Genomic DNA, 19,087 nt, shown 5'->3' on the forward strand with positions numbered 1-19,087 from the left:
CTACATAATCCAACATAAAGCAGAGACTGGTACACCTTTTTCTTTCACAATTCACATACAGTGGAAAAATAAGAATATATATACAAAGTTTAACTAATAAACCCTACCAAGCTGACAGTTTAAGTCTATAGATGAAAAAAATCTAATAAAAATAATCAATTTATTTAGCATCAGTATCTTCCATAACCCAAATATTATTCTGATTAATAAAACTTGCTGCCATTAGGCTCTGGTATATACTTATTCCACTACTCCATCTGCTGTATTGCTCTCTACTTTGGTTCTTCTTTATAATTACTAACAGGAGTTCCTGTCATAGCACAGTGGAAATGAATCCAACTAGGAACCATGAGGTTGCGGGTTCGGTCCCTGGCCTTGCTTAGTGGGTTAAGGATCTGGCGTTGCCATGAGCTGTGGTGTTAGTTGCAGATGCAGCTCAGATCTGGTGTTGCTGTGGCTCTGGTGTAGGCTGGTGGCTATAGCTCTGATTGGACCCCTAGCCTGGGAACCTCCATATGCTGCAGGTGAGGCCCTAAAAAGCAAAAATAAATAAATAAACAAATATATATATATATATATATATATATATAAAATTACTAACAAAATTGTTGAAAAGTAGGGGCAAGCATTTGCAAAAACAAACAAACAAAAAATCCCCAGATTATTATAAGCATGAATGTTTGGTGGAATTTTCTCCCAAGCAGTGGACTTTCAAACCATCAAGAGATCACCAGAACTAAATGTGTCAAGATATTTTGTGTATGTTCAAAAATAGATGTATTTATTTATATCCAACAGAGGACTGAAAATTAAACTTAGTATTTAATTGGGGGGTGGTGGAATTCAGCCATTTGAAAAATGACCATTAAAAAATGACCACCAAAAATAGGTTCACTAAATTTATTTTAAAAATCATAAAATGTTTCTTATAAAAGAGCATTACATTCTGCACATTACTCTGAATAGATGCCAGGGACATCATATGGGCTATTTTTACTTTTTTCCCTGCTCCCCTCCTCCCCAGTAGTTAGAGTGACCACAAAGCAAAGTGTTCACAATAATTACATGGGGGGAGTTTTTTTTTTTTTTAACCACCAACAATGAACAAAATTAAAATTCACTCACTCTGCTGCTGTTTCAAAATGTCAGTGTTAGTTTTTGCATGCCCTCTCCCACCCCTCAACCCTGTTTGTAAGAACAGAAAAGATTTCGCTATACCTCAAATGCAGAACACCTATTAAGCAGAGGAATGTTGGCTTTTTAAACAGAAGATTTAAGAAAAAAAAAAAAAAGACACAGGACTCTTTCATTTCTTCACTATCTTAGAAAAACTTTCTAGAATACTACTTCACGCTATTCTGTATGAAGTGAAATACCGTTCATTCTATATCTGGTCCTGTGTTCCTGCAATGGTAGTGTTCTGATCTTCAGACATTTCTAAAGACTCATCAGTTTTGATTGAAGCTCCTCATTTATGATGGATTTGTTTAATCCACTGACTGCATTTGCCAATAATAGATCCAGCAAAATCTTTGAGAATAGTTACTTGAGTAGTAACAATAGGTCCACCAAGATCACCATATGAGCCACAACCCCCTGCATAGGAACAATCATATCCAGAGCCACCCTGTGGTTCATAAGCCATCTGCCACTCTGATGGGCTCGATGTATCTATTGTGGAGTCCCAGGTTTCATCAGCACTGAAACCAACCATGCCATCATAGCATTCTCCAGGTGTTCCTCTTCTTCACAGGCTATTAGATCTCCTGCTCTAGGTGGTGGTGGTGTTGGAAGAGGAAGATTCTAAGTTCTGCTACCACCCTGGCCACCTCATCCAGGAGGTGAAGGAGGTCCTCAACAAGGGCTCATATCATCATAATCTCTTCTCGATGGAGGCATGGGATGCCCTCCTCAACCAGGAGGCATTCTGTCAAAACCACTTCTTCCCCCACATGGGAAATTCCATGGGACAGTCATGGCAATCATCAAATGTCATTGTAAAGCCACCATAATCATAGGTTTCATCATAAAAATTAAGATCATAAGCTTGACTCCTTTGATGGGCGACTCTAGTATGAAATTAAGGATGATCTTTATATACTCTACAACCCTGTCAGGTTTTCCTCCAATGAGAATGACTCTGTCAGTAGACTGAGGACAACATTCCTGGAAAGCTTGACTGTTGCCTGAGTGTTCTGTCAAAGTTTTTTGATTTCAGCACCTTTGACCCCAATAATTCCTCCCGCCAGACACCAATGAATCAACAAACTCTATTTGCAGTCAAAGTCTATTTCTTTTATAGTGTTAGTAATTTAAGCATTCCACAGCATCAGATTCTATCAGGAGCTGGCTAGTTGCAGTGGGTAGTGGCAACTGAAGGCCATCTTCTAAGGTAGGGATGATTTTCTTCAGAATTTCTCCAATTGTTTCAATATCCACTCAGGGCCACTGATGTCTGGGACTGAAACACTGGCATTGTGGTCTGTACCAAGAGCCATAATATTATTGCCTCCTTTCCCAATCACTGATCCAACATTCTTGCTCTGAAGCAGGATGCATAATTCAATGAACACATCAGTGTTTTTTTTCTAGTGTTCTTTTAAAAGCTTGTTCCTCTTCCATGTCTTCAGCAGGGTGTTTACCAAATTAGCCATTAGTTTCAGTGTTGGGGAAGGCTTCCTCTGTTCAGTTTCCATCTTCTTGTATTAAACGGACACAACAATCAGTTACATGTCTATGCTGAGCAGAACTGAAGTGTTCTGGGTGGGACCAACTGACACTCTGGTGCTGCAGTAGCTAGGCAAAACTACCATCTATTTGCCATCATGCTATCTCAGCTGGTCACAGCTAGACAGTGTAAGCACAGGCCCCACCGGCCTCAACTTCATTCCTGCAAAATGAAGTGATGCTCTTTATTGTCAATGCCTGTACCTAGTACTTCATCTGAGTGAAGTTACCAATGGCCACCTCCTTTACAGCAAGGAAATAAATCAACTTGAGATTTATAATTGTATAGTCATTAGCTTACTTTTTTTTTTTTTTTGCCCCACCTGAGGCACACGGAAGTTTCCAGGCTAGGAGTTGTATCAGAATCAGAGCTATAGCTGCCAACCTCTGACATAGCCACAGCTATGTGGGATACAAACTGCATCTGCGACATACATTGCAGCTCGTGCCAACACTGGATCCTCAACCTACTGAACAAAATCAGGGATAAAGCCTCATCCTCATGGATACCAGCCAGGTTTGTTAACACTGAGCCACAACAGGAACTCCAGCTTATTTTTTTTCCCCCTCACAATTATCTCTTCTAATATACTCAGACATGACCACTATAAACCAGAACCCTAGAACTTTTCAAACAGCTTGGACAGAGTATCTCTTTAGGATAGATCATCACTGCAAAATGGAGCTTAGCTTTAAAGGACAATATTATCACTGCCACCACCACCACCAGCCCCCAGACACATTATTAAAATTGTTTGAGAATGTTTCTTTCACACTCCTCAATTCCACAGTCCTTGCCGGCATAAATTAAAATGTCAACTGACTCAATCATTTTACAATAAAATTACATGAAAGAAAACCAAAATGTTAAAATCATAAAAACCCAGACTTTCAAGTTAACATTTAGATTCATAATGTTTAGGGTAGAGGGAATTGAAAATATTGAAATCCTACCTAATTAACTTGAAGTGTATTCCTATGCTAATCTCAAATGATTTTAGAAATTTATTAAGTAATATACTACTGTAGCCTTTCCACATTGCACAAAGAAGTAAAATTTAAGTTGTAAGAAGAAAAGAAAGGTCAAAAAAATTTTCCCAGAATTTTTCTATTTCCTTTTCAAAGTCTCAATATTATTTGAGAGAAAATGATGGACTACAAGTTAAAACAGAAAATGGTTTCACATCAGAAAAATCCATGCATAAGGCAATGTAAATTATAAATCATAAATAAAATCAATTAGATGCCAGTGAAGCTTATAATTGGAGTGTCAGGTTTGCAGTAATTAGCCAATGTCTCTCTCAAATGAAATAATTTAAAAGCTATTTATTTGTATCTAAATTAATTTTTTAGACCTTCAAGGGAATCACTGCTCCTTTTAGCCCTTATGGTTTCTTTTCCCTGAGAGAACAAATGGAATTTAGTAATTTACAAAGCTCAGCTATGAGGTAGAACACTGATCCTGTCAATTATATGCAACAACCATTGACTTCTGGCATCAGAAGTTCAGGTCATGTCCTTCCTGACCTCTCAGGTTAGTCCATCCTTCCTTATGTTCAGCCTTAACCTCTCTCTAATAACCCTACTCTTTTTTGAGGTAAAATACCTACCGCTGAATATTCCAACTGTGGTGCTTAATAAATTTTATCATAAACATTGGTTAATTATTCAACATTTCATAAATATTTAATTCCACCTTCCAATTCCTACTGTCAGCCTACAGTCTATTGATATTGTGTCATGACCTCTTTGTGGCCTTTGTATTCACATCTCTTCCGCTAAAAGCCTTGGAGATCGGATTTTGAAGTTTTCGTTTGCTTCTTAATCCAGTAAAACACCTGTTTTGGAGATAGGAAGACATTCTTTAAACGCTGTTTTTTAAGATTTGATATTCATCCCTATGACTTTGGAATATTGACAAAATGAATAACAGCCCAATTAATTAATCATTCTGAATGCAACTTGAACCAAATAGCAATGTAATAAAACTACTTAAGTTATGGAAATAAGATTTGAGAAAAGAAAAAATATGCTACAGGGAAGGAGTGAAGTTAGACTCCAAAATATGCTGTAATTTCTGGGTAACCTGTGCAATTTCCCAATCTCTTACAAATCTATCCTGTTCCCTTGTGTTTTACATCATCTGGATTTTTGTATTCTTTCTAATTCATATTTCTTGTCATCTACCAACATCCTCATCCCTTCTTATCAAGTATTTTACTGTCTTATGTTGTTTCTACATGATAATTTCACCTAGAATTCTTGATGACATTCACATCAACTTGCATGACTTGATAATGTTTTCTTTCATTCAACCTAAGCATCCCATTTCCATCACTGGAACATAATAATATCATTCATCCTGTTGGGACTAACAATTCTTTTAAGATCTGACCTCTTTTCATTATTTCATGCTACATTATTATTTACATTTCTTTCTTATGTGCATTAGATTCCATGATCTGTCACAATATTTATTCCACTCAATTTTAAAAGATAAATTATTCTATTGCACTCAATCTCACAAAATTTACATGATTTCCTTATCTTAGGGTTAAAATGGATTCTGAATGTTGCCTGGCAAGTTTACTATGTTCCTGTAGTAGGTCTGCTCTCCTACTCTAAAATTGCCATAGCTTACCTTTTCCTTACACAAATATCTTTCCTTAGCTCTTTTCCTCTCATCCAAGCTAGTAGCATGATCTAATATTTAATTGATAAATATAAAGCACAAGAAAATTGAATCCTTATGCTTCTACCACCAAATCTTCAAGCTGTACTGAAAGCTGTCCTTTTTATAGTTAAGTATATCTCATTCTTATTTTTAAATGGAAATACCTTTATGCATTCTCTGGATTGCATTTTCATTAACTTCCAAACACATTATTTCTCCAGGTACCATGTCTTCTAAATCATCACTACTTCTCTTTCCAACAACGTGAATAATAAAATGCTCTAGGTTCCTCAAATGATAGTAATCACAGCAGCCTCCTTGTGGCCATATAAATGTCTATTCATTCCATTAATTTCCCGGTCTCCACAGAGAAAAAGTTGTCAAATGTCAACACATTCTCTCTGAACATCCATACAACCTATTTACTCACTACCCCAATTTATCCTGGCTTCACCTTCATTTCATTAGAGATAGTGCTTTCAATTTCAACAATTACCTCAATTTTCTAAGCTAACATAATCTAGCTAGAGTTTATTGGAGATGGAGTTCTTTGACTTGACTTTTCATTTTAATGAGTAGGTATTGGTCTGCTTAAGTTTTCTATACTCTCTTGTACCACCTGTGGATATTTTGTATTTTTCCAAAAATATATGTGTTTAATCTAATTTTTCAAATATATCATCTTGTATACACACATAAATAACTTTTAATCATTTTTGTCTTTATTCTGTTTAGAACTTTTATTTCTTAGTGAATTCTCTCCCTCTTTCTTCTTTTTTTTCAGTTCTATCAAAAACAAATTACTTTATATGTCCTGATTTTATTCACTTGAAAAGCAACATTTACAGAGTTGACTGCTCTCTACTTATTAAAACACTGTCTCTGCTTGACTTCTAAGGTTTTAATCTCCCAAACCTCCATCTAATCTATATATATTGGCTCTTGATAGAACTTGTTTCTTGACTTCCTAACTTTATCTTTTGACATTTTTCCTCTAAATGGTTCAATTCAGTTGTGTAGTATTACATATCACATAGGAAAAGAAAGTTATTGAATTTGCATTTATATTTCAAACTCTTCTTTATGATATCTTATTGCACTCTCTATTCATCATGTTCAGTTATATATATATGTGTGTATATATATTTATATCTATATCTTCATGTTGTTCCTAGTTTCAAGCCTTCCAAGACTCAGTTAAATGGCACCACTCAATTAAATGGCACCACTAGTCCTGAATCTAGGACTCTGGGCCTAATTACTGTTTCACTTGAATTCTAATACATCAGCATGCCATACCACGTTCACCTATATAATATTAGAGAATCTTCTAATCTCCATCTTTATTTTTCACCTAAGCCCATGCCTAGACTACTGAGATTCTCAATCCCCCATCTCTTTCTATCTACCAATGTTATAAAAGTGTAGGAAATATATCAAACTGAGAAGGTATACTAACTGAATTAACGAAAAATTATTTAAATGCACTAACTTTATTTTCTTCTATTTCAGAATAAATTTTGTCATATTATAGTGAGAAAATTAAACAAGGGAAATACATTTTCAGGGAGTGAGGTCTTCTTGGCCTATGTTACATATATGGTTGCTAAGAACAAGGCAAAATCAATTTTCTTACACATATTTAAAAATGTATGAAAATTCTCACTATGTTTCTCTATCATTGTCTTAACTTTAAAGTTGTAAATCAATGTATATATGTTCCACTAGAAGTTCTTAAATTCTTAGTTAAAATTGCTGATTTTTTTCCTTTACACATATCTCAATTTTTATTAGAGAATATGTCAGAAAGAGAAAAATAAATTTATTAGAATGTCTATATGTCTACTCTTAAATACAGTATATCCAATAATAAGTATACAGTGAAAAATGCCAGTCATAACTCATTTAATCTGTATTTCCCATGGCACTTACCTAGCAAGGAAACTTGCATATAACATGTGTATCTAATTATAGTGAATTAAAATAAATTTTTAAGGGTAGCAATTTTGATACTATAGAGCCCTTATTAATTAAAATATCAAAATTTAAATGTATATTTTATTAACAATGTATTCACTAAAACTTTGCTTGATAATTAAGATGAGAGAGAGATAAAAGGGAAAGGAATACCCATTTATATATAGGGCATGGTGATTTTGTTACACTTTTATCCAGACTGAGGTCTCTATTTAGCATGTATGAAAGAACATTTGGTTCAGTCTATAATAAACATAGACCACATTCAAAGGAAATATCTCTCTAAAACCACATTATTTTAACAACAGTTGATTGAATTTACACATTTTTTGAAATGCTTGATCAGATGGGAAGTAATATTTTGTTTCATAAATTGCTACTATCTAAATGTGCAAAGGACTAGCTAAAGGTGAAAAACAGCTAGAAAAATTATAAAAATAATCATTTTGTTGGCTTACTTGCTTGTATTTTATAATTAAAATGAGGAAGCATAAATAATATCAGAGCTCCCTCTAGTACAAAGAGAAAAAGATTATACTTGTCCTGGCAACAATGGCTCTATTCTCCTCAACCTTTAAAGTAAACTAATCTCAATTTTGTTCAGATAACTGTCATAGACTTCAGATGAGGTGGATCCCAAATTCAGCTGTAAAAAGTGAATCATGAATGGACAGTATCATTCTCCTTGCCACAGATTAGTCTAGAAATGGGTGTGTGTGTCAAAGTACTAGCCAAACCTTCAATATTAATCATGTTTAATATGAAAAATTACTCATCATTATACAAGAGAGCTGAGTTGAGGTTTTCTGTTATGGGTAGATAAGTAATTCTGTTATAAAAAATTAGAATTGTGGATTGAAAAATTAAAAACAAAATGTTTTCTATAAAACTAATGTAATATCCAGAATTTGACATCTTCTCTAAATATCTTCATTCTACTACTACTTTCTTATAAATCTGACTAATTTATATCTTCCAGTTTAAAAAAATTGAATTTTATCATTTAAGAAAATTTGAAACCATGTTTGTTAAACATAACTCTGTAATTTGGTCCATTTTACCAAATGAAGCAGAATGCTATTTGATAAGGTCTGAAGGAATGTGACACAGGACAAATTGTAGTGAACAGATAGTACACAACTGGGAATGAAGTACAACCTAATAGTGGAACTAACAGTACAAAGGCAGCCTGAGCTCTGATCAACAGGGCAGACAGGAAAAAAAATAAGGAAGGAATGACAGGCTAGATCTAATCATTCTTACCCTGTCAAGGAAAATTTACAAATTACTCCTCTACTCAGAATTCTTTTCCAAATATTCTCTGATTCTCTGCTGTTTTTGGCCTTCAGTTAGCCTTTTCACGGGAAGGCAAGGAAACCAAGAATTTTAATTTATAAAATAATCCCAAAAATTGCTACATTAAGGATAGATACTAATTCATTGTTTTCATGAGAAAGTAAAAAGTAACTTTTAAAGGTAAATTTTATGACATGAAGATAGCATTTCTGGAGTTAAACACATTGTTAAACTTTATTTTCATTCTATAAATACTGCTGCTTTTCATACTGTTAGGGTCAATCAACCACAGTAATATATCTCATTAGGGATGTTTTTATTTGTAATACTAATAGTAATGGATATTTCTTTGTAGTATTTTTCCTTAACTTAGAGAGATGTTAGGCATTTTGTTCCTTTTTTTCTCTGTTTTCATTTGAAAGTCTAATCTATGTTTGTATAAAGGATGGAAAAATAGCTTACAGTTAAATGCAAATCAAATCTTTGATCCAAAACAACCTAAAGTCAATCCTTTATTTTTAAAACCCTGAGAACTTTGATCATGTTTTAAAATACTACATTGAAAAACTGTGTATTAAACGTACATACTAATGTCTCTTTCATTTTAAAAGAGTTTTCTTGATTTAAAAGACCAGAACATATTTAATAAATTCAGCTGCTATCCCTTGGTAAAGTATAATACAAAATTAAAGGTAATAATATTATATATATGTATGCTTATGTGTGTGTACATATGTATACATACGTACACACACATATGCATACATATGCACATACAAAATCTCATGTATATGGATTTGGTGACTTTTTTGTCAAATAAAAGTGGTTTTAAGTTTGCATTTATGTTCTATTGACTCATTTTAAATTGCATCAGTTATCTGAAAGCAAAATCAATCAAAATGGACCCTTACAAAGAGATGCTGGGATTGTCACACTCATCCAAGCTCAAGAAACCTGACCATGTCTCATGTGAAGAAGAGAAATGGAAATGAGGGTCTCTCAAGGAGGTATTCTGAAGGGTTCTCTCTCAGCAAACAGTGATTTTGAGGGAAAAAAAATCTTCAGTAATAACACAGGGAAAAAGAAAGCTCACTTCTGTCAAGAATTCTAGGTAGACAAAAATTTCCTGTGAAAAATCGAAACTTCCACCCTGTACAATAATTCTTGGGCAGATATTTTCAAATTTGAAAAGTATATGAATCTTATTTAAATCCTGAGGGGCAAATGCAAAATGGCAGGAGTCTCCAAACTATAGTGTCCACTTCCAAAAACAAGCAAGATCTACAATAAATATACTGGAAGAAAACTTTATGTAGATAGATAGATAGATATGGATACATACACACATATATATGATTTTGTGTGTATTATATGATGATCGGTCATGTAAAGTCATTGAATAAATAGGAGTTCCATAAATCCTAGGAAAATGAACTGTTGAGTATCCTTTTTATCTTTCTTTTTTATATTATTATACTAGCATACCTGACTTATGAATTATGAATAGTGGAATCCTCCTGTCAATTGTAATGTGATAGAAAGTAATCTTGGACATATTTTTACCTTATAGAGATTATAATATTTTTGGTACAAAAAATGTTAAACCTACAAGTTAAAAGAGTTACCATTTCCCTTGAAGAAAGTAGTACTTACAAATACATTGACTCATAAGTGCCAAATGATGGGGCAGTTGAAGTGTATGTAATGTGCCCTTCCAATAGAAATTATTTTTCAAAATTGGGAAAATAAGTAATTTAGACAAAAATTTCATATTATCAACAACTGAGTTTGGAAATTTTAACAACACCATCAACACTAAAATCAATTATATTTACCTACGAAAAATGAATGTAATATCACTGAATAAAAATAATCAAAACATAATTATCTCTATATGTGTGTTATATATATGGATATATATGTGGATATGTATATACACCAGAGAAATAAAAAGAGAAAAGAGATTATAAATAGGTCATCATAGGAAATTTTTTAAATTTAAAAATCATACAAAATGAAATTTACTTTGTGTTTAGCCTAAGAAATTGTGAAGCACTTATATTTAATTCAAAATTATTGTAAGCCTATGTAACCAGAAGATAGTGATTGTAAACAAAAATCTTGAACAATATTAGTGACCCCGGGGTAGTCACCATGTGTAAAACAAAGAATTTGCCTCTATGTGGAAAAATGATTTAAAAGCATTAGCCTCAGGAAATGTAGGTAAATTCAGTTTTAAGTCTGAAGTGATCAACAACATGAGCAATGAAGGACAAGTTAAAAAATTGTAGAGCCTGGAACTTATAAAATATTAAAGAATCCGTTTACCTTGAATGGAGCTCTAGCAAGTGAAGGGCCCTGAACTTCAAGACTCACAGTAATTTCACCACTAGGTACTTTTAATGAGAATTCTTTCTTTCCTACACTAACCATTTAATGATTTTTCACAATTTTATAAATGATGTCTTTCAAGACACAAAGTTTAAATGGTCAAAAACTTACTTTTCAGATGGGTAAAAACAAGCTCAGTTGTAAAGTAGTGACAACTAGAGATTTTAGCTTTTTCAATTGAATTTTCAGCAAACACAACAAAGAAAATATGTTAACCATGACAAAGAACATGACATATTCTAAATTACTCTCATTTTATAACTTTACCACAATCTAATTAAAAAAATAAAATTTGTTCTTTTTTTATTAGTTCCTTGTTAATAAACATCTTGTAACCTGCTGCTTTGTTTGCAGCAAACCTCATTAGATAGCAGGTGAATTTAAATACTTGTATTTAAGCTTGCCAACACTGTTTCATCCAATTTTGATGAATTATAGTCTGGTTTTACAAAATTCCACTTAATTCTTTTAAGATCATGAATTCTGAATATATGTATTCCATCATTCATTTGTTTGTTTTAGCTAAAAACAATGGTTATACAAATTATTCCTGGTGTTACTAAGCTATAGGAAGTCATCTAATATTCTTTCATATTAACAAAAAAAAATGTAGCACCTCCTACTACATGCTTGGCATTGTTCTCAATAGTGGAAGATTAAATTAAACAGAAAATATTATTGCTCTCCTATATTTTACACTCTGGTGGATTGAAAATAAAAATTAGTTTCTGCTTTGCAAATTTTTCAAAGGAAATATCTGCATTTCTATCACTATATTCTGTAAATATGTTAGTGATCATACTTATCAAAAATATTGTCCTAATACCCAGATTCTTCATGTAATTCAAAATGAATTTGTCTAACATATTGCTGTGAATATTGGCTATATGCTTACTATGCTTTTTAGATAAGGGGTATATCTGGTAAACACTGGATTAACTAATGAATTTAATATCCAATTTCAATATTATTGAAATTGTCATGTTTTCAATCAAGAGAAATAAATCATATTCAGCTGTTTTCATTCTTTACATGTGGAAAGATATAACCTAAATACAGCCAAAGACCACAGAGGGAAAAAAAAGACCAATGACATACCAAGAGAAAAATGAAGAGAATATTATTACATCTTACATGACCTTGAATTTTAAAGTTATTTTAGCATTTATGCTGTCTTTCACTGTTGTTTTGGGGGACTAACATGGCCTTTCCTTTTTCTTTTTCGTGTGTGTGTGTGTGTGTGTGTGTGTGTGTGTCACATATGGAAGCTAGGTGTCAAATAAGAGCTGCAGCTTCCGGCCTAGGCCACAGCACCAAAAACACCAGATCAAAGCCATGTCTGTGATCTACACCACAGCTCACAGCAATGCCAGATCCTTAACTTACGAAGTTAGGCCAGGGATTGAACCTGCATCCTCATGGATATTAGTTGGGTTTGTAACCTGCTGAGCCACAATGGGAACTCCCTAACATGTAATTTTCTAGGCAAATCTTTCCAAAGATGTGTTCAACAGTCTGACTATCAACACATTTCACTTAAAGAAATACTGCGAAAAGGAGTCTTTAGGGAGGATGACCATAGTGTGCTCCTGTAAGAGCTGGACATTTTAATGTAGTTCATGTTTATTCTGCTTTAACTATACTATATACACATAGTTTGGATATGTTCTAAGTTTTATTGAAGTATAGTTGATTTACAATGTTGTGATAATTTCTACTGTACAACAAAGTGATTTACTTATACATATACACATATCCATTCTTTGTCAGATCCTTTTCCCATATAGATTATCACAGAATATTAGGTAGAGTTCCCTGCATTATACAGCAGATCCCCATTGACCAACCATTTAATATATCACAATAGTACAGTTTGATTTAAATTCTAGTATTTTTTAACACAGTGAGTCTGTGTGGTGTGGGAACAATGAACTGCATTTACGTTCAGAAGAGCCAAGTTTTCTTGGTCCCATCATGCAAAGGATTTGAACAAGTTGGTCCATGGTTCTTTATCTATCATATGGAATCCTTCAATAGTTATTCTAATCTCACAGTTGAAGATTAAATAAAGCCACCACTTCATATATTTATTCATCTGTTCATTTACTTATTTAGTGGATGTTTCTTTGGTTTTATACAGTGAGTGACAATTCTAGGCACTGAACATTTTTCTGGTGTTTTTAAATGGCGTTTTTATTTCTGCTCTTAGAGAATTTAAATTCAAATGGTTGAGGCAGGTATACACAAAATAATTATATAAATAGAAGTTCAACTTTGGTAAGAACTAAGGAGAAAAGATATGAAGTTATTATCTTTAATTAATGTACAGTTGATTTACTATTTTATATAGTATCAGTGTACAACATAGTGATTCAGTATTTTTATAGATTATACTCCATTTATAGTAATTATAAAATATTTGTTGTATTCCCTATGCTGTATATTACATCCTTTCATCTTATTTATTTTGTACCTTATTTATTTTATACCTTATTTGTTTTATGCTTTATTTATTTGTTCCTCTAAATCCCCTCCATCTTTCCCTTCTTTCTAGTTCTCTCCCTACTGTTAATCACTTCATTCATTTTTTTGCAAATGGCAAAATTTCAATATTTTTATAGCTTAGTAATACTCCATTACACATATATATATATGCCACTTCTTTGTTTTCCATTTATCTATGGATTGCTCCCATATTGTAGCTATTGTGAATAATGCTGCCATGAATATTAGGTAAATATGTATCTTTCAAATTAGTGTTTTTGTTTTCTTCAGATATATATCCAAGAATAGAATTGCTTGATCATATGGTAGTTCTATTTTTAATTTTTGGAGGAAGCTCCATACTGTTTTCCATAGTGAGTGCACCAATTTACATTCCTACCAATAGTGAACTAGGATTGCCTTTTCTCCACATCCATGCCAAAATTTATTATCTGTTATCTTTTTTGACAGTTGCCATTTTGACAGGTATGATATGCTAGCTCATTAAGTGTTTTTTTTTCCTTTTTTTTTTTTTTTTGCATTTCCATGATGATTATCAATCTTGATCATCTTCTCATGTACCTGTTGGTCATCTGTAGGTCTTTGGAAAAATATCTATTCAGATTTTCTGCCCATTTTGTAATCAGGTTTTTTTATATATTGAGTTTTATGAGCTCTTTATATATTTTGGATATTAACTGCTTATCAGACATATCATTTGCAAATATCTTGTCCCATTTGGTGTGTTGTCTTTTCATTTTGTTGATGGTTTCTTTCAGTGTATTACACTTTTTTTTTGTCTTTTTGCCTTCTCTAGGGCCACACCTGCGACATATGGAGGTTCCCAGGATATGAGTCTAATCGGAGCTGTAGCCACCAGCCTATGCCACAGCCACAGTAATGTGGGATCCAAGCTGCATCTGTAACCTACACCACAGCTCGTGGCAATGCTGGATCCTTAACCCACTGAGCAAGGCCAGGGATCAAATCCGAAACCTCATGGTTCCCAGTCGGATTCATTAACCACTGAGCCACGACAGGAGCTCCTAAGCTTTTAAATTTAATTAGGTCCCATTTATTTATTTTTACATTTGTTTCCCTTGCCTAGGAGATAGATCCACAAAACATTGCTAAGACTATATCAAGAAGTATACTGTTTTCTTCTAGAAATTTTATAGTTTCCAGTCTTACATTTAGGTCTGTAATCCATTTTAAGTTTGTTTGTTTGTTTGTTTATTGATTTATTTATTTATTGCTCTTTAGGGCTACATCCTTGGCATATGGAGGTTCCCAGGCTAGGGGTCTAATAGAGCTACCAGCCTATGACACAGCCACAGCAACACCAAATCCAAGCTGCGTCTGCAAACCCAAACCACACCACAGATCACAGCAATGCTGGATCCTTATGCCACTGAGTGAGGCCAGGGATCAAACCCACAACCTCATGGTTCTTAGGTGGATTTGTTTCCACTGCTCCATGAGGGGAATTCCACTTTTTGAAGTTTATTTTTGTATATGGTATGAGATAATGTTGTAATATCATTCTTTTGCCTGTAGCTGTCCAGTTTTACCAGCACTAGTTATTGAAGAGACTGTCTTTTTTTTATACAATATATCCTTGCCTCCTTTATTGTCAATTAATTGACTATAAGTTTATGGGTTTATTTCTAGGCTCTCTCTTTTGTACCATTGATCTATGTGTCTGTTCTTATGCCAGTACCATGCTCTATTTCTTTAGAGGGTAGGTTAAATTATTTATTTGAGAGTCTTTGTTTTTTAAAGTATATCTGTATTACTGTAAATTTCCATCTTAGATCTATTTTTCTGTGTCGCATACGGTTGTGTTTTTATTTTTATTTGTCTCAAGGTAGTTTGCGATTTTCTCTTTGATTTCTTTGTTGATCCATTGTGAGGTGTTTTTGTTTTTGCTTTTTTTAGTAGTATATTGTTTGTTCTGCACATGCTTGCATTTTTCCCATTTTTCTTCCTGTTATTTCTAGTTTCATACTGTTGTAGTAAGAAAAATGCTTGATTTAATTTCCATCCTTTTAATTTTATTGAGACTTGTGTTATGCCCTAGTGTGTTATCTATCCTGGAAAATGTTCCATGTGCACTTGAAAAGAAAGTATATTCTGCTATTGTTAAATTAAATGTCCTAAAAAAATCTATTAAATCCAAGTAGTTGAATGTGTCATTTAGAGCCACAGATTTATTGATTTTCTGTCTGGATGATCTATTGATGTAAAAAGTGTGTTAAAATCCCCTACTATTACTGTATTATTGTCAATTGTCCCTTTATGTCTATTAATATTTGCTTTATATGTTTAAATACTTCTGTGTTAGATACATGCATGCTTACAAATGTTTTCTTATCTTCTTGTATTGATTGCTTCATTATCATATAATGCCTTTCTTTGTCTTTTATTATTGACTTCATTTTGGAAATCTGTTTTGTCTTATATGTATATCACTACTCCAGCTTTACTTTTCCCTTTCTGTTTGCCTGGAACATCTTTTTTCTTCCCATCATTTTCCAGCTGTGTGTGTCTTTAGCTCTGAAATGAGTCTGTTGTGGGCCATATATAAATGGGTATTGTTTTTAATCTAATCAGTAAACCTAAAGTTTTGATTGGAACATTTAGTCCATTGACATTTAAAGTGATTATTGATTGATATGCACTTATCTATCTTGTTTATCTATCTATACTTATGCCATTTCATTGTTTGTTTCCTCTTTGTTTTTGTATTTATTCTCTGTTCTTTTCTTTTTATTTTAGTTTCTTTCCATATAGTTTGATAATTTGCTTCAGTGTTATATTTGTGCTCCTTTCTCACTAGTTTTGTATATATTTTATAGGATTTTGATTTGTGGTTACATGGAGTTCATATACGTTGATGTATAACTATCTATTTGATTTAAACTGATAATCATTTAAGCTCAAATGCATATTAAAAGTTCTACATTTTTACTCCTCTCTTTCACATTTTTTGATGCCATATTTCAGATCTTCATGTCTACCCTTTAATTGTTGATTGTACTTTTAATTGGTTTTGCAATTTTTATCTTTTAGCTTTTTACTTGCTTATTTAGCTGGTCAATTCAGTCCTTACTGAATATTTGCATTTATGAGTGGAATTTTTCCCTTCATATAATCTCTTATCTTACTGGAGCTTTTTCTTTTTTCACTTAGAGACAACCATTAATGCTTCTTTTAGGATCCATATGGTATTGACAGACTCTTTCATTAGTTTTTGCTTAAGAAGCTCTTTTTCTTTCTTTCAATTCTGAATGGTAATCTAACTGGGTAGAGTATCCTAGGTGGCAGGTTTTTGTTTTTTGTTTTTGTTTTTCCTTTATGCATTTTAAATAAACCATGCCACTCCCTCTGGCCTGTAAGAGCTCTGCAGAAAAAAATCAGCTGATGGCCTTATGGGGAGTTCCCTTGTTTATGATTCTTTGTTTCTCTTGCTACCTTTAGAATTTGATAGTTATTTTTAACTTTTGCCATTTTAATTATGATCTTTCAGGATATAATTTAGGTTCATATTGTTTGAGACTCTCTGTGCCTAGTGTACCTGGGTATATGTTTCCTTCTTCAAATTCTGGAAGATTTCAGTCATATTTTATCAAATATATTTTCCAACCCTATCTTTCTTTTCCTTTTGGAATACCTATATTGCAAATATTAGTATACTTTAAATTTTTCTAGAGGTCCCTTAAACTATTCTCATATTAAAATTTTTTTTTTGCTCTTTTGAATGAGTGATTTACATTAATCAGGCTTCCAGATCATTTATATTTTCTTCCTAACTTGCTAATGCCAGTGCATTTTCCATTTCAGTTATTGTATTCTTCAGGTCTGATTAATTCTTTCTTATATATATTTTCTAGTTCTTAGTTAAAATGCTCACCGTATTCATATACCCTCTTCCCCATTTCAGTTACCATTATTATTACTATTGTTTTGAACTATTTATCAGGTAAATGATTCTTGTTTCATTAGATTTTTTTGTATGTTCTTCCATTTGAAACATGGGTGTCTTTCTCATTTTTATTTAACTTTCTCTATCTCTATGAAATTGGGTGGAACTATTACCTAACCCAGTCTTGAGGGTGGGTCCTTATGTGGGAGTGTCATACACAGTCTTCATGTGCCCAGTAGCTTTGATGGGAGAGCTAGATCTGAAATGAGCACAAGCTGTGTATTCCTCCAGGTCTTGCTGGTAGCCACTGCCTTAGTGGGAGACAGGGTTGGAATTGGAGGAGGAGATCCAGAGGCAGGTGCATTTTAGGGCTTCTCCTATTCTCAGTTGCCATAACCACCCTAGGAGTAGGGTCAGGGCCGGAGGGGCTGGAGTAGTAGCCCTGAGGGATTTGGGTTTCTCCTATGTGTGATGGCCATCTCCCACTTGGTTTGGAACACAGCTGGAACATGAGCATTTGAGGCTACACCTCTGTGCTAGTTTCACTTTTTCCCTACTGTGTATGCCTTAGAAACTGGGTCATGGCTGGAGGTATCAGTGCTCTACCCCTGATCTGGCCCTGTCCCCTTTCAAGCATGTGCAGGGATGTGTGTTTCTGTGATGATGGTTTCTGCAATGGAGCAATTCTTACTCCCTCTGGAATGTGTGTATGAATACTGAAACTAGTAATTTCTGCCTCTTGCCTGATCAAAAGCAAGGCTGAGATCCAAGCCAGTTCTGTTCCCTCCAGGTAAGCATACTGTCATTAACAACAGCAGCTTCCACTTTAGTGAGGAGGAAAGCCAGAAGAAGAGGTGCTGGATCAGGAGCCTGGTGTGAGATGGGGGCACATTGGAAAGTCCTGGCATGCTGGCCAGATTCCCAGGCTGTTTTCAATCTGCTGCCTCTGTGCAATGACTGAAGTTAGAAAGTCTCTGCATGAACATTTCATGACTGTATGAGCAAGTCTTTTCATGAGGAGTCTTAGTTTCTTATAGTTTTCTGGTAAGCTCTACTGGTTTTCAGACCAGCTAAGGGAAGTTGTCTTTCTGATGTTGAACCCAAGGGCTAGGGTGCCTAATATGTGACCACATGCCTCACTCCACAGAGAGGATCTCCTATCCTGTGGTACCCCCTCCTTTCTCTTTCTTCCACTAGAGGTGTAGGTCTCAATTAGATTACTACTTCTCCTTTCCTATCAGGCTTAGTGTAGATCTTTCTTTATAGCCTTCGTTGTAGAAGAGCTATTCTGCCAGTGACCTAGACAATTTCAGTAAGAGTCACTCCATATGTAATTGTGGTTTTTCATGTGTTTTAGAGGGGAGGTGATCCCAGTGTCCTCATATTCTTCCATCTGGATATATCTCACAAATACAGTGTTATTTGATAGCATAAAATAAGGACCTCAGTCTATGTCAAGCAAGAGTTCCTTTAGGTACTAACATCTCCATAGCCCATAATACCACTTAACCTCATGTCATTTTAGGACTTATTATAGGTGTTTCTATATATGAGAACATAAGCTCCATGATAGCAGAGATTTCAGTATTTTGTTCTCTGCTCTAAATCCTAAT

At 33.8% G+C, this 19,087-nt stretch overlaps 1 pseudogene; it reads right to left on the bottom strand.

Annotated features, from left to right (window-relative positions):
• Positions 1-1,322: 1,322 nt before the first annotated feature.
• Positions 1,323-18,382, bottom strand: LOC125110866 (heterogeneous nuclear ribonucleoprotein K-like; annotated as a pseudogene).
• Positions 18,383-19,087: the final 705 nt, after the last annotated feature.

Source organism: Phacochoerus africanus, chromosome 1, assembly GCF_016906955.1.
Source record: "Phacochoerus africanus isolate WHEZ1 chromosome 1, ROS_Pafr_v1, whole genome shotgun sequence".
Classification (NCBI taxonomy): Eukaryota; Metazoa; Chordata; class Mammalia; order Artiodactyla; family Suidae; genus Phacochoerus; species Phacochoerus africanus.